Genomic DNA, 24,002 nt, shown 5'->3' on the forward strand with positions numbered 1-24,002 from the left:
GCGACAACTGCGAAACACTTACCAAGCAATCACAGTAAACTGTTAACGATGATGAGAACTGATGAAACACGGGAGAAATTTGAATGTTTATGAACGGGCAAATTCTACGTGCTCACGCTAAGCAAACGTCATACACAAACGATAATGAGTAGTTTTTTCAGATTTTTGTCGATTATGTTATAATTCAAATGTAGTTCTAATGTGAAATGATAGTGAAACCAAGGGATTACTCTAAAGAAGCAATTGTGATAGTATTTTTATAGTTATATCATCAGTGCATTAAGCATTTCAAGATATTAGAACAAAGTGTCCGAAATATGATGTTGTTCGAAATATGATTCAGAACGGTATTTACATTTGAAAATTTTGTAACTATTGAAACAGTTGAAAAAATTGGTTGCAATATACAAGCCACGGCCCGTTAACCCCAAAAACACTTCACTTTATTGCGCCTTCAGTTATGCAAAAATCAAAACAATATTTCTAGTGCGATGATACCGATTATTTCAGCGATTTACAATATTTCTACTGCAGCGAAGAAACCTGTTTTTTTGTATAGAGTTTCACAGAAATAATAAAAAATTTAATTTTTCATCAAATACACCATTTATTTTATTGAAAAAACTACATGGTCTTACACAGTAGATTCTAAATAGTACGTATACAGTGAAAAACTTTTCAACTTGTTGCATTATCAACGAATTTAAACAGAATTTTCTACCGGCGCTTCAAATTCGGTGTTGATACATAAAAATGACTCCCAAATTAATATCGTACATTTTTAGCAGCCCAAAAAAATCGGAGCATTGCCAGATACCTTTAGAAGATCTGGGCTAAATAAAATATTGGAATAATATTCCAAGTGCAGCGAAAAAAATATTTTTTGTTGGTGGCAATATAGTTGCCAGTACCCGTTAAAGGGTTAAACATTAAAATTTGACGCGGGGTGTTTTGGACAGCCTGTGGTGTGATTCAGGATAACATTACAATCAGTAACAGTGTTCTGGGATCGACACCAGGTGTTCTGGCCAGAAGCAAGACCAGAAAAATTACATTAAGACCATTTCGAATTCCGCATGAATCTGTTCACCGTAGTTCGAGCATTTTCAAACATTTTCGATAAAATCAAGTTATAAATCCAAGTTGAGCCGTACTTTTCGAGATAAAGGAGTGGTGAAAATCACCCCGACTTATCCTAAGTGTCCACTACCAATGGGCTCTGCTGAGTCCATTGGTGTTGGGGTCAGCGGAGGGTAATAAAAAATTATCATAATAATATCGTTTGAAACATTGAATGTATAGTTGTAGAACATTTTCTTGGTTAGGTTTTGTTCGAATTGAATACCGCTTCAAATATAAACAGGGAATATGGTTTGCAACCGAATAAATTCGTTAGTTACCCACAAAAATTGCGTGATATAAATTTGAGATCATTGTCTTGTAGTTTTTGCAGTTGAAAGGTTGCACGTCTACTAACTAAGCAAAATTCAAATCTCAGGCCCCTCAATTTGATCTTCGATGTGTGACATTGAAAAACAACTACGCCTACGTTACAATACATAATGACATAATTATTTTTTGAGGTGAGTGGAATCTGTATAAATTTTAATATAACGTTTTTATCATTGAATCATTGAATCTTTTAACTTAAGCATAAACTAAACTCAAAACCAAAAATCGAATGGCGCATTGGCAACATTATCATGCCTAACCGCAAAGTAGTCAAGTGTTGAAAATGTGTCACCCAAAATGATTTCTACCTTTCCATCGTGTAGCAGCTGTACATGACGTCAGAATCCCTGCTCAAGAAACAATTACACAGTTTCCATCACTCTCAAACCGTATCTGTTCTGCTTGTACGAAAAAGTACCCTCGCAAAGGAGCAGGCAAAGCTTGTTCCTGCGGTGGAAAACCCCACTAGAATTATCTCCCTTGAAAGACAGAAGAAATCATTTGCCAATGCCTTAAATCGTTGGGGATGATATATTATTTGTCCTTTAATTTTTCTTTCGTGGTGTCTCAGAGTCAGAGCCCGGGCTCAAACCTCGGCAAAAGTGCTGAAAAGTTAAAGACCACAAAGTCGCCACCATAAGCTAAATACACGGAGACAAGTCGAGGGACTTTCCGCTTCGGGACGGTATTTGTTTTAAGAAATGGCGCAATGTTGTCGACGCCACACTGCGGATGGGAGGGAAATTTGCCATTTTTTCCGGTCTTGCACGAACGCTTCAGTGCGAAGATTTTTCCCAGATGTCCTCACGGCGGGCAGATCAGCGTGGCTGGAGCGAAACTGTGCGGTGAGAAAGGAGATGATTTAATGAATTTGGTGATGAATTTTTCTAATTTAAAATATGCTAATTTCGTCGCCAGAGTTCGAGATTTGTGGAGCGGATTTTTCGTTGAGGGATGTTTTTTTCTTCCCTTTTTTTGCTGTAAAACTCAGGCATAACTTTTCCTTGTGGCGCCAGAAATGGGTTTCACTTATATTTTGAAAGAAAGGCATGATAGAGGACTGAAATGAATAAGAAAACCTTAATATTTTTGATTATTACACAAATATTTATTATTGTTAAAAAAAAAGTGCGCTGTCAAAAAATGTAATCGAAACAATATCAAGTTGGATTATCCTTTATCTTTTGAAAAAAATGTTGATAGTTGAAATGCCCATTATTCGATGACATGGAATGGAGTTTATTAAGTTTCAGGCAGTACCAAATGACAATCGTTCGCTTACTACGACACAAAGTGTTTTAATGTGCTTGACAAATAGCCCATTACTCCACACTAACAAATTTATAACCTCTGCCCAGTATCGTATTCATTCTATAGGAGCAGAATTCCACCCTCTTTTAGGCGAGGCTCCGATCTACAACTAACCGCAGCAGGACCAGTGTGACTCCTAACAGAAACAAGATAAATGGGTCCCCTTTACTGTCTTTCCGCAAAAATTACAACCTTTTCGCAGTGACCCTCAACCACACGCACAGTAACTGTGAAATAGATAAGTTTCCATTCAGGAAACCACACTTTGAAATCTCGCTCTCAAAGCGAATCATCTCAGCCTAACTCAGAAGGGACAAATTTGGTCATCGCTCGTGTTGACGCACAAGAACAGATTGGTGAGGATTCTGGTAAATTGATTTTATTGAAATTGAATTGGCTTCTCTACCGGACTAGAAGTTATAACGTGGGCAGTCAGTTGGAAACTGCTATCATTTGGATGGTCGTTTTACACATGTTTCGATTTCGTTATCGCAATGTTACATCACAAACCGCTGGCAGGAATCGGAATGACCACGCGATGATTCCGAGTCGTAGCCCCCTAGCTAGCTGGGTTGCAATCTGTAATGACAGAAGAGAGGGAAGTTAGCTTAATGGAAAACTATTAATTTTCTATGTTTTACATTCTTATGGTTGCTGTTGATCGGAGGATGGGAGAATGCGGAACCACAAAAGCACTATTAAAATTATTGTCCATGTCATTGGGTGATAATTTGGAGAAGAGCACTCGAATTAGGATAAGTGAAGTCTAATGGAAAAGCTTTTACACTTGATTGGCGATTTTGTGGAAGAGAGTTGATTTAATGGAACGTAACAGTTGGACAAGATAAGACACGATCAAAATTAGAAGAGGTGCTGAAGCTATGTTGTGATTGCATTAATCTGTGACAAATTTGTTAATTGGTTTGATCTTTGTGGGTGAGAAAGATAACAGTAATTTCTGTTTAGATACTTTCCTTCTTCTTAACCTTCATTGACTAAACGGAAGGAATCATAGCTCATTTTATTATTATTTTTTCGAGATTTTGTTAAATAATAAGCTTCATATACACTGATTCTCCACATTTCACTCGGATTCGGGAAGACCATTTTCCCACGGTCCGATGCAATACACGGTCGAACCTTCGCGTTACTGCTCGAAATCCTCGTGGAATCTATCCTTCATCGTCCACAATCGATTAATTTCATTGATCGTTAAAACATTTGAACACACTTACAGAACATTAGTTATTTTTTTATTGAACAGACAAATTCACTAGAAATAATTTATATGGCAAAACAACGTTCACCGGGTCAGCTAATAGATCCTTTATAACACAGAGGTTTAAAAATTTTTAAAAATGAAGGAAAACCGATTAGTCAAGTCTCCATACTTCATCAATTTTGCAAAAATGTAAACGAGTATAAAAGTACCCGTAGTTTGCATCTATTTTGCAATGCCAATTTCCCCAGGCTCAATGATTTTGAAATCTGTGTTAGGGAAACATTCCAATTTGCAAAAACGCAAACGAGTACAAAAGTACCCGCTTGCATCCGATTTCCCCAGGCTTCATGATATTGAAGTCTGTGTTAAGAAAACATTTCGATTTCCAGAAACTCAAGCGAGTACAAAAGTACTCGCAGCTTGAATCTATTTTGCAATGTCGATTTCCCCAAGATCCATAGTTTTGAAGTCTGTGTTAGGGACACATCCATCCATTTCAGCGATCGTACCTCAATCGTTGCGCAATCTTAACTGAGTGGATTTCCGAGCGGCACTCGTTTATATACCGATTGGTGTGATATCACTAGCCTGTTTTGAAACCAATTTGAGGGCTATTGAAACAAGTTTTTGGATCAAAAAGTAACAAGTATATAACGCGTAGATATTTTATCTTTCGAATGAAGTGTATATCATACAATTTCGTTCAGTTGTTTTGGAGCTATTAACGCTCGAAATCTCGTTCTCCGGCGTAACGCTTTCGTTCTCGAAACTTTGAACTTACACCCCAGTATAGAAATGAAAGACGTAGTCCTACGTCAAAAAGTTAACAATTTGACGGTTTAAATGGGTACGTTTTCTTGCGATTGCACTAACCACTCGCTTTCCTCCCCGACGCAACGAGCAATATGTCTAGATTCCTGCGTTAGCTCACAATGTGAGTTTATGTGTATAATGAGTTATTCTCCATTTGCCGATATTCGGCATTTATCAGTTATTGTATTGTATGTTGCCCAATCGATTCGCGCTCAATTCACATTTTTATCGTGTAGGTCTTGCTACTAACAATTTATGCAATTGTGGTCCAGGATGTTATAATAGCGAGCATGTTGATTGGTTATGTAAAATGCAATTAATAAATTTAAATGGCTGCTGATTTAGAAGATCGAAAGGGTATACTCACGTATATCAGATTATAATAGCTTGAGCAGCCGCGATCTTACAGGGCTTTAAAGTTATTATAAACAATGTTCCGGACAACGTGGTAACGAAGGAGAAAATGCTATTTTTATCTATAATAGGGTAAATGATCTTGGTTTGTCCAATTTGGGGTGTTTTTACGCAACTAGTAAATGCAAATCGAGTTTTCTTCATGAAAATCACACATAATCGATACGAGTTTGGATTTGTTGGGAAGCACCAATTCTCTAGTTGCTAATACTTCCATAAAGTGTTGAAATTATTCAATTTTTTTATGTTTTTTAACGATTTTCCTCAAAGATGAATTATGATCATGGTTTGATCATCTCTGATCATGGTTTGCCCCAAAAATGATCATGGTTTGTCCAGTTTTAGAAATCTCCATTTTTGAATGAAAACATTCGAATTCTCAAGTAGATGTTGCATTTATCATTGCTTGAGTTTACTGACATCATATTGATCCATTAATAATTTAGGCTTTCTTCAGAATATTGCCTTTTCTGGGGAATTTTAAAAGTGTTCACCTCAACACACTGAACACAGAGAAACTTTATTTCTGCCATGTGCGAAGGACACAATAAACAAACTGCAACGCGCCAAGCGGTTGCCATAGAAATCATGAAATTGAATTGGACAACTCATGATCAGAATTGAGTTCATCAAAATGCGTTAATTTAATGGTACAAATGGTGTGCAAGCATGATGTTTACAATATTTGTAAATGTTATAATCCCGAAAAGGTCTGAATACGTACCAAATAATCATCTGGTGATCGATTAAAAGTTAGCTCGAATGAGGGGCGCTGTGACACCAATAGAAGGTTGATTTTATAATCCTTTAAAACATTGTGAATTCGTAAAATATCCTATAAAACTACTGTAAATCATGAAAGAGACCATTTTATTTATATGTTTTGAAACATTCGAATACCTTATTTGACACAGGAGCGCTGAATTAGAGCATTCAAAAAAGTGGGCAAACCATGATATTTTTTTTCGACTGGACAAACCAAAGTTATTTACCTTATATAGATGGAAACAACAAAAGCTGGTAAATATAACACTCTGTAATCGTGGCACTATTGGTTTATGCCACGAAAAAAGCTTACGCAACCATTAAAGCAATTTTAGTAGATAGCAATGCTGGCATCTTAAAGGGTGTGTCACATCAAATTGCATCACGGAAGAAACGCTGTAGAAATTTAATTTTCTGGAATTATACCTTCAGCTTTCGCTTATAATCAGATAAGAGTGTATAGATCACGTTGGCCATGCTTCACTGTCAATTTTTCGTAAATTTGGAAAAATGTCGTCGAACGAAAAAGAGCGTCGTGAATTAATCCTGTGCACTCATTTCGAGAATCCGGAGTTGTCACATCGGGACATCGGTAAGATGCTGGGAATCGTCCAATCCACGGTCAGCAGAGTACTACAACGATACTTCGAGAACCTAACCATCGACCGGAAGGTGAAGAACGGCAAAAATGGATGCTCCGTCAGTGAAAAAGATCACAAGCGCGTAGTTAAGCAGTTTAGACGTGATCCGAGAAGTTCGGTCCGGGATGTCGCCAATAAGCTGAATTTGTCAAGTTCATTCGTCCAGCGGACCAAGCAGCGGGAGGGCCTGCGTACATACAAGGTTCAGAAGGATCCTAACCGCGACGAAAGGCAAAACATGGTGGGGAAGACGCGAGCCCGGAAGCTGTACACCGAAATGCTGAAGAAGCCGCATTGCCTGGTAATGGACGACGAAACCTACGTCAAAGCGGACTTTCGTCAGCTGCCGGGCCTGTTGTTCTTCTCTGCAGAGGACAAATTCAGCGTTCCGGAGGAGATTCGCAAGCAGAAACTATCCAAGTTTGCCAAAAAGTACATGGTGTCGCAAGCGATCTGCTCTTGCGGAAAGCGGAGCGCCCCCTTCGTGATGACCGGCACGGTAAACGGGCAGGTTTACCTTAAGGAGTGCCTACAGAAGCGCTTACTACCACTATTGAAGCAGCACGAGGGCCCGACCATCTTCTGACCGGATCTCGCTTCATGCCACTATTCAAAGGACGTGTTGGAGTGGTACGAAGCCAACGGGGTCACCTTCGTGCCAAAGGAAATGAACCCGCCCAACGCGCCGGAGCTTCGCCCAATAGAGAAATATTATGAAGCAGGCCCTCCGGAAGAACCCAAAAGTTGTCAAATCGGAGGAGGACTTGGATTTCTGTTCAAAAAAAAAAAAATGGATTTCTGTTCAAAAAAAAACTACAACCTGACGTTGTACAGAACCTTATGGACGGGGTAAAGAGGAAGGTGCGAGCATACGGGCTTGGGCTCGAAGTATGAATAAAAAGAAAATGCCAAAAGTTGTTTAATAGTTTTTATTTTACTGTCTAAAATTTTCAAAAGGATCGGTCTACTGGGCGAATTTCTACACCGTTTTTTCCGTGATGCAATTTGATGTGACACACCCTTTATATGTGCCGTTCGAGTGCAATGGGTTAATACAGGATTTTGGCATTCACAGTGATGAAAATAAAAAGACGGATGGGTAATGTCGGGGACATAACCGGAGTGACGTAGGACTATACAAAGGGGACAGCTTTTGTTAAATGTATATATTTTAAATATATTGTTTTATTTTCTTCTCCTACGTGAATACCTACCTATCTACCTTAAAAATGGGTTAGTTTACTGTTTACTCTTTTTGAATATGTTGATGATTCTGAAAAGAAACTTTTGGTGTTGTATTTTTGTTGTCACTCGATATTCCCATCTTGTTCGGTTAAACCTTCCTGTTTAGCTATTGCGTTTGCCACTCGCCACAGCTTTCACAGTTGGAAAATTTCTTCCCATCCAGCTTGTGACATGTTGTTCAGTAAATTACATTTAATGCGACGTGCCGGAGAAACACTTTGCCACTCACTGAAACTAATTGTTGCCTTGATGAGCGCCGAACCGAAGCTGCTCTGTTCTTGATGCGGGTTTTCTGATTGTCGTGAGCAGCTTTGCAAGCCAACTCGAGCACTCCGACGGCCGAAGCTCTATAATCGCTGTTAGGTATACTGGTACTCCGGGACCAATCCGTTCGGCCTAGTTACTCTTGCGGAGCAATCAGTGAATGCGACCAACAGGGAACTGGAGTGAGACTTTGCCTTTCCCTTAACTTGTCCTCCTTTGTTACGTCCACGATGCCGATGCCGTACAACCACACGGGTTTACGGTTTGAAAGAAAATAAGACATTTTTGACGTAGGACTACGTCTAACCGGAAGATATAGGGGGTGAAATGGAAATCTAGGCACTGAACAAGTAGGAAAAAATGCAAGATTTGGAACGCTTATAACTCGAGCATTTCTCAATAGATCGCAAAGGTTTTGGAATCAATTGATAGGAAATATATCTACGCATCTATCATAACGAATAACATTTCATTTTTCTTGAGATAAATAATTGAATAATTGTGAAATAGCAAGCATTGTCCAAATACACTATGTGCCCATTTTTGATTGGTCCATTTTGTGCTCCTCAAATCGCACCGACCAAAACGGGCAACCAGAGCAGCAGCGAAATAGAATGAAGCACGATTGGAAAGGAAAAAGAAAAAAATGAGGGAAACATTGGTCGCAGTCTCACACATGCGTAATTCTCGAGCCAGCCAGTCAGCTTAAAAATCCCCGCTCCGCTGCCGTAACGATCATTCTCATCCAAACCGTACACCACATCGGTTCGCATCATAACACATCAACAAACCAACCCAAGCAGCCATGTCTGGACATGGTAAAGGAGGAAAAGTGAAGGGAAAGGCAAAATCCCGCTCGAACCGTGTTGATCTGGAGTTCCCCGCAAGGGTAGCTAGGCCGAGCGCGTTAGTACCAGTGTACCAGTCCACCTAGCCGGCGTTATATAGCTTCGGCCGCCGAAGTGATCGAGTTAGCTGGCAAAGCTGCTCGCGACGATAAGAAAACCTGCATTCGGAACAGAACACATTCGGTTCGGTGGACATCAAGACAACAGGCAGTTGCAGCGAGTGGCGAGTGGCAAACGCAATCGCAAAACGGCATCAGGTAGCAGAAGAAAAAAGTTTGTTCTTTATACAAACTGCTTTGGTGGCAAATCCAGAACAAGGCGGCATCGAGGGCGTTCGAAATGGTTTTGACGTGGGACTACGTCTAACCGGAATATATGGAGGGTAAAATGAAAACCTAAACACAGAACATGCAGGAAAAAATGAAAGATTTCGAATGCTTATAGCTCGAACATTTCGTACTGGATAGGAGAGATGTTTGCATCACTTGATAGGGAATATTTCTACGCATCTATCGCAACTAACAAAATGTTGTTTTTCATTAGATAAACAATTGAATAACTGTAAAATATTAGGCGTTATCTAAACGCCCTAACTGCATCGTTTTGATTGGCCCGATTTACGGTTTCCCTAACACAGCCATCAAAACCAAGCAGCCTTGGGGAAATCGGCATTGCAAATACATGAAAGTAGGGGGACTTTTGTTCTCATCGAAAAATGTTCCCTAACACAGACTTTAAAACCAAGCAGCGAAATCGGCATTGCAAGCACACGAAAGAGCCTAGAGGCGGGTGAACTGAAAAGTTTAAACCCTCTTAAAGCCAAAAAGAAGAAAAAGAACACACGAAAGTAGGGGGAGCTTTTGTTCCCACCGAAATGTGTTCCCTAATAGAGATTTCTAAACCAAGGTGCCTGGAGAAATCGGTATTTCAAATTCATGCATGTCGGGGGTATTTTTGTTCCGACTGGAATGTGTTTCCCTAACACAGACTTCAAATCCATGAAGCGTGGGGAAATCGGCATTGCGAATTCATACAAATCGAGGGTATTTTTGTTCCGATTGAAATGTGTTTCCCTAACACAGACTTCAAAACCGAGGTTTCTGGGGAAATCGGCTCTGCAAATAAATGCAAACTGCGAGTACTTTTGTCCTCGCTTGCCTTTGTGCAGAGTGGAATATGTCTGTCCTAACATGATCTTCTAAACTTAGGAACCTGGGAAAATCGTGCAGCCACTAGAAGCGAATGAACTTCCCAGTTTCAAGCAAATTCGAGATTCGAGAAGTATGTACACTTTTGGGATGTAAACTTCAGAGGGAAATGTAAAATAAAATAATCGTTTGATAATTTTTTTTTTGTCTTTATTGGAAAGATTTTCAGCCTCAGGCTGGTTCATCAAACGTTTGATAATTCTTCCGTACATATATTTTGTTCTAGTCATCATACCAAACGTAAAAGGTCCGTCATTAAATTTACTTGTAACGAAAAACAATCAATCACAATAAATGAATTGACTTTACACGGCATTTGTTCATTTTTTTCACTCACAGAGCAAATATATTGAACTCAATTGAATTTGGAAACTGTTTCATTGAATCAAGAATTTAATCAATACAAACGAATGATTGCTAAGCTAAGGTAGTTCCACGTGAACCTTGCGGTTATATCATAGATATAACCCACTATTTTTTTTTTAAACCACGAGTACTAAGTTTTCTAAATTGGAACCATTCCATAAAACACGGCGCTTATCAGGGCCATTAAACCTTTCAAAAAAGAGTTTACGGAATACAGTTCAATGCATTCTAAAATAATATCCAAAATAATAATAAAACACAAATTAATTTTTTATTAATTTGTTTGCCAGGATATGATCAGTATGTGAATTTGGCAGTTGTTCTGAGCTTATTGATGGTTGGGGACTTTCCCGATTATCCAATTTTCACCAATTCTTAATTTGCTTCTAGATTGAAAGTACAGTAATTTATATTTAGCTCGACATTGAGCTAATTGGATGGATCTGTAATGCGACATTTTTGTAAACATAGAGTTCGGGGTCCAAATTATGACCCCACATTGAAAGTCGACACTGTACCACTGTCATCGGAAATGTTCAATTACAGGTTAAAATTACCTCCAATCCGATACTGAGTGGTGGTAATGCGACGTGCCATTAAATTTAATTTACTGACCAACATGTCACAAGCTGGATGGGAAGAAATTTTCCAACTGTGAAAGCTGTGGCGAGCGGCAAACGCAAAAGCTAAACAGGAAGGTTTAACCGAACAAGATGGGGATATCGAGTGATTAAACAGTAAACTAATCCATTTTTCAGGTAGATAGGTAAGTATTCACGTAGGAGAAGAAAATAAAACAATATATTTGAAATATATATTTAACAAAAGCTGTCCCCTTTGTATAGTCCTACGTCACTCCGGTTATGTCCCCGACATTACCCACCCGTCTTTTTGGGGTTCGCGTGTTTTATACTCTAGCGGTACACACTCACAGGATAGAGACAAATCGGCAGACTCAGTCAGAGGGGCGAGTCCAACGAGACGAACGAATGAGCGTTAAAAGGGAGCGATGGCAAAAAAATACATTCATTACGATTTGTTCGCTCGTTGGATTCACATGCAGGCTAAAAAGGGTCCTTTTCAGGATCACAAAATTATCTTCAATCTAAAGAGTTTATTGTTTTGTTATCAATCGATATCCCCATCTTGTTCGGTTAAACCTTCCTGCTTAGCTATTGCGTTTGCCACTCGCCACAGCTTTCACAGTTGGAAAATTTCTTCCTATCCAGCTTGTGACATATTTTACAGTAAATTACATTCAATGGCACGTCGCATTACCACCACTCAGTATCGGATTGGAGGTAATTTTAACCTGTAATTGAACATTTGCGATGACAGTGGTACAGTGTCGACTTTCAATGTGGGGTCATAATTTGGACCCCGAACTCTATGTTTACAAAAATGTCCAACTAAATATGTCGCATTACAGGTCCGTCCAATTAGCTAAATGTCGAGATAAGTGTAAATTACTGTACTTTCAATCTAGAAGCAATTTAAGAATTGGTGAAAATCAATAAGCTCAGAACAACTGCCAAATTCACATACTCATCATATCCTGGCAAACAAATTATGAAAAAATCAATTTGTGTTTTATTATTATTTTGGATATCGTTTTAGAAAACATTAAACTGTTTTTCCTAAACTCTTTTTCGGAAGGTTTAATGGCCCTGAAAAGCGCCTTGTTTTATGGAATGGTTCCAATTTAGAAAACTTAGTACTCGTGGTTTTGAAAAAAAACCATTTCGAACGCCCTCGATGTCGCCTTGTTCAGGATTTGCCACCAAAGCAGTTTGTATAAAGAACAAACTTTTTTCTTCTGCTACCTGATGCCGTTTTGCGATTGCGTTTGCCACTCGCCATTCGCTGCAACTGCCTGTTGTTGTCTTGATGTGTTCTGTTCTGAATGCGGGTTTTCTTATCGTCGCGAGCAGCTTTACCAGCCAACTCGATCACTTCGGCGGCCGAAACTATATAACGCCGGCTAGGTGGACTGGTGCACTGGTACTAACGCGCTCGGCCTAGCTACCCTTGCGGGGAACTCCAGATCAACACGGTTCGAGCGGGATTTTGCCTTTCCCTTCACTTTTCCTTCTTTACCATGTCCAGACATGGCTGCTTGGGTTGGTTTGTTGATGTGTTGTGATGCGAACCGATGTGGTGTACGGTTTGAATGAGAATGATCGTTACGGAAGGAAGGAAGGAAGGTATTGTATTATAGAGACTTTAAACTTTTGCAGTTCATTCGTCTCTAGCCTTGAGAAAGGCCCTTTGAAAACTCTACTCTATTCTACTCCAGCGCTACCACCTCCGCCCTCTTGCCTTGAGAAAGGCACTCGATCCCTCGCCGTCCAGCTCGTCCAGCAACGATGTTGTCCAGTCGGTGTCCACACAAAGAATGATCGTTACGGCAGCGGAGCGGGGATTTTTAAGCTGACTGGCTGGCTCGAGAATTACGCATGTGTGAGACTGCGACCAATGTTTCGTTTATTTTTTTTCTTTTTCCTTTCCAATCGTGCTTCATTCTATTTCGCTGCTGCTCTGGTTACTCGTTTTGGTCGGTACGATTTGAGGAGCACAAAATGGACCAATCAAAAATGGGCACATAGTGCATTTTGACAATGCTTGATATTTCACAATTATTCAATTATTTATCTCAAGAAAAATGAAATGTTATTCGTTATGGTAGATGCGTAGATATATTTCCTATCAATTGATGCAAAAACCTTTGCGATCTGTTGAGAAATGCTCGAGTAATAAGCGTTCCAAATCTTGCATTTTTTCCTACTTGTTCAGTGCCTAGATTTCCATTTCACCCCCTATATCTTCCGGTTAGACGTAGTCCTACGTCAAAAATGAATTATGTGGAATGATGAATGAATCAAAGGCTAATGTTACTTTGGATAGGAGTATGCACGAAAATTTGATTGTACGAAAAGAAACAAACAATTTTGTTTGATAGAAGCTGACGAATTCGAACGAAGCAAGGGGGAAGCAATGTAACCACAACCATACAACTCCATGTGTGTGGTTGTTTACTTTCACTATTGCATACAATTCGTACGACCATTTTTCTGCATCCAGTGTCACCGCCGCCTTATGAGCATGATTTTGAAGGTTGTTACTATAATTAATTATCCATTAAATCCAGCAAGACGTTGAACAGAAACTTGCACGCAACAAAAACTTCCATCCGCTAACTTCACACATAGAGGCGAATGAACTGCTAAGTTTAAAGCCCTCTTAATAATTTGCTAGCAAAGCAAGCAACTTCACTCAAGTCAAAACGCGCGATCCCACCCAGTTTCAAATATATTCAAGCGGTTATAAGCACCACGTCGGTCGGGCGACGAAAAGTGCTACAAAAGTGTTGGAATCTAGCTCCTCTTTGCCCCCCGCTGGCACCATTTCCTATAGTTGCAGCTATAGATGAACTCGATACTTTCACTGACCGAAATGGCATCACTGCAGTGATTGTTTTTTCTCTTTCTCTCTGAACTGTCATTCAAAACAAAACAGAGAATGGATAGAGAATCAGATTTCGTAGGTATGAAAAGTTTTTTCCATTAAGTTACAATGTATTGTTTCATTACAACCTCCATGTATTTTGCTCTTTTTTCAGCTTGTTCAAATGGTTTTAGCAGAGTGGGCTGCCTACATTATGCTGCTACATATTCACATAGCAACGCCAAATAGTTGGTCGTCACATACATACCTCCTCCGATTTGGAGTCGATGGAGCTGATGGATGGACTGGCGAGGGTGGCGTTATTGTCGCGATCGGAGATGATTCGCTCGACTGTGATACAACATGAAGACCAAATCTGATGTCTAGGTGGACTGCGAACAAATCGGTCATTGATTATTTTCAGGGATCATTCGTTGCGCTCAAACTGTTAGCTGTTAATAGCAAATGTAATGTATGATGTATTTGTATATATTTATAATGAAATAAATAATATCCATCAACGGTTTGTTTTTTCTTCACTTTTTATATCTATTTCTTTGAGGATCGAGCAATTTTTCTGTCGGTCGACGTGGTGCCAGATTGGCACAGTGTTGTCTCATAATTGGTTGTCGAATACGAAGGATGGGTCGACAAAATCATTGCAAGATGGCACGATATCGGCACCGTTGTCGACACCATTTGTTGGGACCGATTTGGCACAACAGTGTAGAGTGGGCACCCAGATTCCTATATTTTCGAGCGGTTATAAGCACAGTGTCGACCGAGTGACGAAAAATGCTACAAAAGTGCCGGAATTTTACCCCGCCTTGCCACCCACAGACAGCACTGCCCTAAGCTTCTGCTATAATCACAATAAAACTACACGAATTGAGCGAATCGCTATCACAGCAGCCTTTTTTTTTCCTCATTGAACTGTCAAAACACAACACAACAGTTTTTGGAAAGAGAAACGATTTTTGTAAGTATTAAAAATTGCTTTTATTTTCAGTTTAAACTCAATTTAATTCGTTTCAGATTGGCTTGATCACGCTCCCGAACTGCAGAGTAGACAGATAGGACAGGTGAATAAGTTTATTTCACTGTTCTATCAGAAAAATCTGTTGTATTGGTCGGCAGAGACATAGAGACAGTTGAATTATTAAAATAATTGTGCCGGATAATTTTCCCGTATCCAGGGATGTGACCGGAATAAATATTTGTTATCTGATAACGAATATTTATTCCGGTAATATAATAAAAATAATATCGTTTCTATAAGCTATAATATTTTATATACATGTATACTATTTATTATTCTTATTTCAGGTTAATTTCACATTGCCTTTTATTGCTCCAGCTTCAACAGGCATCATAGTAAATACAGGTGAGTACAATGATTTATTTTTGTTGCATAGTTTTCATGTTTTTTGTTATGAACGGAATCGACCTAATAGTAAAAACGGTTCCTTGTTTCTGGTTTTTTCTAGACCAAGGAATCGTTTTTGTTATCGTTCCTATTATCTCTAACGTATAATGTACTTTCGTATTGATTATTTTATTTATTTTCAGGTTAATCCCGCATTGCCTTCCACCGCTCCACCGACAGCAGGCATTCACATCAATATTATTATATACTACACATACTTTTAACATGAATATATATTTAGATGTACATTATAAAATTAAGTGAATAACCAATAAGTTGATGATTGTATTTCAAGTTGCAATTGTATTTAAGTGTAAATTGCTTTTTCTAGAAATAAAATACATATTTTTTATCAACAGTATTTCTTTCATTACATTTTATTTTCATTTCCTTGAAAAGAAACAGAGCCATAATAAGGGTCGAGCAGTTTTGCGTGTGGTCGACGCGGTGCCAGATTGGCCCAATGTTGGCTCATAAGTGGTTGTCAAATACGAAGGGTAGGTCGACAGAATCATTGCAAAATGGCACGATATCGGTACCGTTGTCGACACCATTTGTTGGAACCAATTTTGCACAACAAAGTAGACTGGGATATTTCTTGCCGGTCCTTAAATGAATAAAACAGTAGTAGAGTTTCGAGCAAAGTTTGACATTACGTAACATTGTGTTCGAGCATTTTTTAATTTGTTTTTCGGCATTGATATTTCCAATAGCCGTAAAGTTTCCTTTGTTTACAAACCAAAAAAATTTAAATTTCTCTTCGAGACAAATTTTGCTCGAAGATAATTTTCTGATGAAAATCATGATTTGCCAGAGTCCAATTGGAGATTATATGGTGAAGTGGCTTTAGTTCTTAAATCAATTTGATCTTGTAAGGATGTAGCCCCAGATCTTTTTGCAAAATATGCCACTATTAGGTTTGGGAAATGCCCAATTCATCAGAACACCGTGCAGTTGACCGATTCGGGTCATTTTGGATGGATTCAATTACGGCTGCGATATTTTCGTTGCTTAGCCTTCGTTGGCACGGGAACATCCAACAGCGAATATGTAGATTCAAGTTTGGTCACTAAACCATGCACTGCCTGCCGGGTGGGACGATTATTAGCTCTTAAGGTTTTAACCACCGACTCCGAATTTCGGTAGTATTTTTAATAATTATTAAGCGTTGCTCGTTGTTTCACCATGATTAAAATGTTGATTTTGACTAACGTTTTGGCATTGATAGATCATTAAAATGTTTTTATGGTTCGTTCACACGAAGACACAAAACGGTCAAGTCGCTAATAGGTGACCTTTCATTATTGTAATTGCATTGGTATACAACCTTATTATGGAAGCCACCGTGTGGGTAGATAGAGCAAAGGGCTCATCCGTCTTGACAATTTGGACGGACCCGGTGTTATTATGAATACCACGTAACCGTCATGACACTGTAAAAAAAACAACACTTGCTGCATATTTTTCCACGTTTGTTCTGGATGGTGAAAAGTTGTCACGCGAAATGGAGTAAATTTGATTTTCTTTATTTATTTAGATATGTGATAACATTTTTAATCATTTCTAGGGATAAAAAGACGAATAAACAAAAGTAAATATTCCCGTCTTGTGGCATTTATGGAGCGAAATCCCAACCAAGCCAAGTGTTGCAAATTTGTTCCGCGTGAATCGATAACAGCGCTGGGGAGCACACTCACGGAATCGCTCAACAGTTTGAGTCCTCCTATACGCTCCGTTGCTACCTGGTAAAAGTGTAAGTAGCTTTCCTTCAATTAGTTCGAATTGAAAAGCAATTTTTGCTTTCTATTCAAGTTTGGACAGATAAAGAGCTGCTACTCAAATGGTAGTCGCAACACAACAAACACGAAATTACGGCCACTGGAGGTGACCCGAATACATTGCATTCTTTCAATGAAATGGTAGAAACTATCATTCGGATTGTATCATTGACCGTTCTAATAATAATGGTAAAATGCTGATATATTGTATCGTAATAGTTGTTTTTTTTTTTAAATGGCAGGGTTGGTTTTGGGAATCCAATTGTCAAGAATTGGCGGGTCTTGCACATCCGCAGTTGACGATGCGATTGAAATGGCCTCTTGTGAAGAGGATCAACTGCACGAAAATAGAACAGCAGAACCAGAGCTGAACCAAAACAATAGTGATGAAGAATAGGGGCATTGTTTTATATATATATATATATATATATATATATATATATAAATATATAAATATATATATATATATATATATATATATATATATATATATATATATATATATATTTATATATATATATATGTGCGTAATGTATGTAGCTCTAGTGAAAAACAATATCGAGAATAAGAAATGGTTATATCTATGATATAACCTCAAGGTTGACCTGGGACTACTGATGGCTTAGTTATCGTTTGTTTGTATTGATCAAATTATTGATTGAATGAAACAATTTTCAAATTCAACATATTTGCTGTGTAAGTAAAAAAAAATTAACAAACGCCATGTTATGTAAGGTTTTTGGTTTCTTGGTATCTTGGTTTTGATGGCTGTGTTGGGGTAATCGAAAATCGGGCCAATCAAAACGAGGCAGTTAGGGCGTTTAGATAGCGCTTGCCTTTTTGCAGTTGTTCAATTGTTTATCTCAGCAAAAATAACATTTTATGATTCGTGATAGATGTGTAGAAATATTTTCTATCAATTGATGCAGACATGTTTCTGATCTATTAAGAAATTTTCGAGCTATACGCATTCGAAATCTTTCATTTTTTCCGCATGTTCTGTGTTTCGGTTTTCATTTACTCCCACCATGTATTCCGGTTAGACGTAGTCCCACGTCAAAAAATATAATAGTGTACAAACTTTATTGAAGTTTTCAAAACTGATTTGTTATTAATTATTGAAATATTCACAATCGAACACCAAAAGGGTTATTTTTTATACGATCAGAAATCTAAAATGATGTAAAATGTTCTAATTGATAAGGGTAATTGTATTTGCTATTGAGTTGGTTAGTTCAAATATTGTATTTAAAGTTTCTGTAAACCGAAAGAAATTAATTTTCTTTTTACCGTTATTTTTGTCCAATAGACTTTTTATATTTTTATTTATTTAAGATAATTCATTTGATACTAGTCTTGATGAATGAAACTTGGCTGCATCAACGTTGTGTTTCGAAGCGATCTATTTGGCACACGATAGTTCAGCATTGACAGCAGATCGGCATCGTGTTTCTCCGTTTATCAATTTGGCCACTTGCGTCGATTGCTGCATTTCCTGCTCCAGTGTGTCTAAACCCCACAATCGGCATCTAACAAGATATGGAGGCAAATTGTTAAGATCTTTCCAAGGCAAGTTTCGTAAAACCAAGCGAATGAATCGTCGTTGTATTTGTTCGATTCGTACACTTTAAAATTAAGTATTAGTTTGTTTCAAAAGTTCTTACTTTGTGGGCTTTTCCCTCCAATAAAGAAAAAAAAAATGGTCAAATCGCCTGGCATCAGAGACCTTTCAGACATTAATCGACTTTGTTGAAAGAAACAATGTTTCTGAAGTTGTTTTTATTTTTGATCATTTTATTAGAATTCTTCAACGTGAAAGGGGAGAAATTTTTTCGACTAGCGAGGTTCAAACTGTTCTAAAATCTCTAGTTAGTTCAGGTGAAACATTTATTGAAACTGTGAATATTTTATCGATACTGTGTTGGAATACATTGATTAATGGAAGGCTGGTCTAGGAGGAACACAATAGAATGTTCGGATTGTATTAAAGTTCATTCCTAAAAGGTCAGATGTTCAAAGTAGCATTAGTAAAAAAATCGGTACGAATCAACATATTTTGTTAGATAAGTGGACAATGGACAATGACTGAAGAAGTTATAATTCATGAGATAAAAATGTGTAACAAAGAATTCGTGCCAGTTGCAAAACGGAAGGTGCAGATTGTGACAGGTCACCTGTTCGTTTATGTTGTTCGGGGTTCTATTTCAACCCACGGCATTAAAATATAAAAAAAGGCAAAACACACATCTATGGGAAAAATAAATAAGCTACTTAGGGATTTACACAAAAATAAAACTATGCACCCAATTGATAAAAATAAAACCTATATGAAACGAAATAAAAATTTAATTAATAAAAGACGAGCTAACTAGAATTAAAAGGACGGCGCACAGGCAACAAACACTACACGAAACCAGGGTTTATGTACAGCAGCCACAACACTACACACCACAAAATAAAATGCTTTACGATTGGTACGAGTGGATTCCTGGCGGGATAAATCGATCCCAATTATTACTCGGCTGGTTGGAGGAAATTCCGGCCTGAGAAGATCGGAGACTTGCTTGAGAGACGAGATAGAGAAAAGACGTGTTGGATTCATGACCTATTAGCACCTGTCTGAAGAGTTGTGTTCAGACCCACTGGATAAAACGTCCAAGTCCATTAGTGCGCGAGTTCTAAAGTACGCGCTAACAGTGATTGTACCGATAAACGTGAATTCCAGAACATCCCGGTTCCTGTGCACCAGTCAAGGAACGGAAGTTTGAGGAGATATCGAACCGAAAGACGGAGCATTATCATACCCATCCGGTACAACATCGCCGTCAGCAACTGGTCCAGAAGCGGCGAAGAATACTGTACGATACCGTGCATTCCAAACCAGCGCAACGTTCCGGTCCGAAACTGGTCCAGTGGAAGCAGAGGCAGCGGCGGGTCCTGACACAATACCCAATACACCTGTGAGTACTGTAGTGCACAATAGGAGCTAGGGAAGTAGGTCAGAACCGAGCTAATAAACGCCTTCTCGTTAGGTAACCTATAAGAGTGTGTTTTCCTTTACTAGCTAATATAGAAAGGCTGAAATTGAGCCATCCTTGGGAGAGAGTATAAAGAGTCCATGCGAGCAGCTGGACGTGACAGAAGGCTTAGTTTCAAGATGTGTACAGAGATGGAAAACGAATTTTTAGAGTGTAAGAATTCGTGGAGTTAACGGATTGTAGAGCAATTCCACGCCAAATCGGCCGGTCGTTGCCCGATTACTCTCCATTTTTTTTAGAGTTTGTACGTTTGGTGACAGGTACCATAATCATTATTTTCATTATCAGACGGCCAATTTCATTTACGACTGATTTTTATAAGGGCATATCTACAATCATTGATCTTTCTTTGCTAAAATAATAACTCGGAATCAGGATATCTGCTTAAAATAGGATGTACCGTAACGTTGTTGGAAAATCAATGGATTACTTTGGAAAAATAAAATGGGGACATGTTTTGAGTTATCAAAGTTTTTAATATTGAACTTCATTTTTCAGTAAAATTTTTAACGTGGCATTAAAAATGTTTATTTTCCTAAATCATTAATTGATTTCCCAACCATTTCGAGTGATGATTTGTTCAAAAAAAGGTCAATTATATTGGATACGTCTTTAAAGAAATCAGTCCTAATTAAAATTGGTCACTCATAAATGAAAATTGCGATTTTGAACTGTTGCAACAAGATTTATAAAAAATAGAATATCCAAGACTCGGCCGTTTTGTAAACATAGGGCTACAAAATTATAGCCAGCGAGGACAAGAGTTGCGGAGCAAACTTTCATTTTAAATTTTCGTTAAAGAACACAGCATCTCACCCCAGGAAAATACCTTAATTACATCCGGCTTGAAATACGCTGCACTTCGAAGCTATATTTAACCCGGAAACAATGCACAGCATTCTTTGCGTTTTTCATTTTTCAATGAACTGGCAATAATTTGTTCTGTCTGAAGCTTTGAAAATTCCTTCCAGCTTCGAAAAGTTAAAAATGTTGCCTACCGTAGTTTGAGCCTCTCCTTCTGCATCCCTCTCGTTTAGCACGAAATACATTTGGAGTGCGAAGCACCAACGAAAGCACTTAGACCCCTCACGACGGAATTCCTGAGAAAGCGAACGCGAGAGCCAGTAGCCAAAAGTAACACCGCACTTTGACATCACTTTTAACCCGGGAAAAATGCACGGAATTTTAATGATTGATCGGAAAGAGGCATCAATAAATCTCCTGAATTTACAAAAAAAAACTCTTTTTTGGTTATAGTTATAAAAATTAATTCACTTTTTACTGTGTCGGATATTACTTTAGAATGCACCGAAAATTTTCAAATAGTTCAATCAAGCTTTCGCAGATAATTTTATAGAAACAGGTGAAGCTTATTCGTTTCCTTATAGTAATGCAGCAATGTACTATTAATCGCGAACACTATCGCCATTTAAATTATTTCTAGAGAATATTTTGGGTGTTAAATAAAACATAACTAATGTACTTTAAGCGTTTTGAATGTTTTAACGATCTACAAAATTATTTGAATGTAATCGATAAAAAGAACGAATGAAACGTTTTCAACGGAAGTTGGTATGATGTTTCATGATGCAATGTATTTCATCAATGTAACAGATAAGTTTGATCTCTCAAAAAGTTAAATGTAAAGAAAAAAAAGTAATAGATTTTTGTCGTAAAGTTGAAAAATGAAATACAGAAAATCAATATTCATGTCGTTCAAATGTTGTCTTGTTGGAGTATTGAAATTTATAACTGAGACCCATCAGTTCATGAATTGGGAAACCAACGATACGCCAGACAACAATGGAGCTGATTTCTTATTTGGAACCGCATTACTTCGTTCTTGTGATTCAATCGAGGAGTATTCACAGCGGTATTCTAATTTAGAACCACAGCCATATTGCCACTTCCATTATCCACAGACTTGCAAATGAATTAATTGCTCTTTGCTCAGCTGAGGCGAATATGGGTACTACTCAACGATTTTCAATTTCAATGATTGCGTTGTTGATATTTCTGAATGAAATTATCAGTATTTATTCGTTGATATATTAGATATTCGCCTACCCTTGCGATCGTACTGTTGGTGAAATCTCTAGGAAAACGCTTTGTACATATTCCATCTACATGCAAGGCGATAAAGGTCTCGAATCACTCCATGGACCATACACCATTATTGTGGTAACAGTATCGAACAGTTATTCATATTCCGGAATCCGATTGTTTTGAAACTCGATCGAATTTCACGGCCACTCGATGTCGTTTAAATACATAGAAGACATAGTCCTTACCCTTGCATTTCCACCAAAACTTTATACATAACATAAAATCATCGTCAGACACAATTTTCGTTCAAGATTTATCCCCCAATTTCAGAGAATGTGTTGCATTCCATATCGAACACAGTTTCGATGTGTAGAATTAACTTCCATTATAAAAATGTTGAAAATGTTGCGTGTTTATTCCTCCCGAATATCCATTTTGCATTTTTGCTTCACAGAAATGGAACACGGAGCTCAATGTTGTCTATGTCGAATTGCGTCGCAATAACGGCGTTGCTCATGATAGCGTTTTCCAAGTGAATGTATTCTTCCTCAAGCCACTTATGTTGATTAGATCGTAGGATTCACAGTCGGTTGCTCTCTACCTTCGCGTACATGTCGACCATGAATTATTGGTACAGCTCACGACATTATATAATGACATCATACGATACACATAAAAGCCATGAAGCGCACTACTTTATTTTATTCGTCTGATATAGCAATTCATAGATATTATTTCAAAATGAGTAATGATGTTCATAATGAATGGAGTACCGGTGGCAGGATCACATTGTCTAATATTTGTGTGTTTTTTCTTCGAATCACAATTTCTCGCGTCATTGTGCAGGCACCTTCTATGATTTTAGTAACGCTTGCGCACTGAATCTAGACACGTGTTCTCCAGCAGATGTTTTATCAGAATTGACAATAACGTGGTTGTCATTTTGTAAACCGAGCAAGTGTAATTATTTCAATAATTCGTTGTGCTCATTCAAAAATACTTCCAGCTCGCCGGTGATACACCTGGCTTTAGACTAAGTGAGCTCACTTGCGATTGCGTGAACGAAAGTTCGACCTAGCGCCATCTGTCATTTAACAACATAAATAAATTCGTTCTGTTTGAAAAACGACCGACGGGGAAATTATTTGTATATTGTTTGTAAAAACTAATAAAATCGCGATCGAAAATAGACTATGGGGGTTTAAATTTGTGGTTATATGCATTGTTTGAAGCAAAATTTAAGAAAAAAATTGTATCTAGGATACGACCGCATATTTTCGACGTAGAACTACGCAATTATAATATGCAATCCACTTGTTATAGATTATGTTCTTCGTTACAAATAAATTTCATGAACGTTCGTTTACGTTTGATATGCCTAGGGCAACCAAAATTTGTGAACGGAAGAATTGTGAAATGATCGTTGAAATTCACATTTCCCTCTGAAATTATTGCACATCTCATGTTTCCGTAGTTCTCGAAGTTTATTCACCTTTAGTATTTGAAATGACGATTTTCCCTGGCTTCTCAGTTTAAAAGAACGTTTTAGGGAAACATATTCCGGACTGCGCAACGACAAGCGAGTACAAAAGTACTCAACACCAAAAAATACTCCCGACTTGCACGTAATTTGACAAGCGGATTCCCCCAGGCACATTAATTTTGAAGTCCGTGTTAAGGAAACACAGCTCGATGGGAACAAAATACCCCCGACTTGCATG

The 24,002-nt window shown here is 38.1% G+C and overlaps 1 long non-coding RNA gene across 1 annotated transcript; it reads left to right on the forward strand.

The window, feature by feature from the left end:
• Nucleotides 1-14,778: 14,778 nt before the first annotated feature.
• LOC129768513 (uncharacterized) lies at nucleotides 14,779-15,689 on the forward strand. The gene is made up of 4 exons (XR_008741684.1): nucleotides 14,779-14,972; nucleotides 15,029-15,075; nucleotides 15,320-15,377; nucleotides 15,563-15,689. It is a non-coding gene; the product is annotated as an uncharacterized LOC129768513 (long non-coding RNA).
• Nucleotides 15,690-24,002: the final 8,313 nt, after the last annotated feature.

The sequence above is a fragment of the Toxorhynchites rutilus genome, chromosome 2, assembly GCF_029784135.1.
Source record: "Toxorhynchites rutilus septentrionalis strain SRP chromosome 2, ASM2978413v1, whole genome shotgun sequence".
In the NCBI taxonomy this organism is placed as follows: Eukaryota; Metazoa; Arthropoda; class Insecta; order Diptera; family Culicidae; genus Toxorhynchites; species Toxorhynchites rutilus.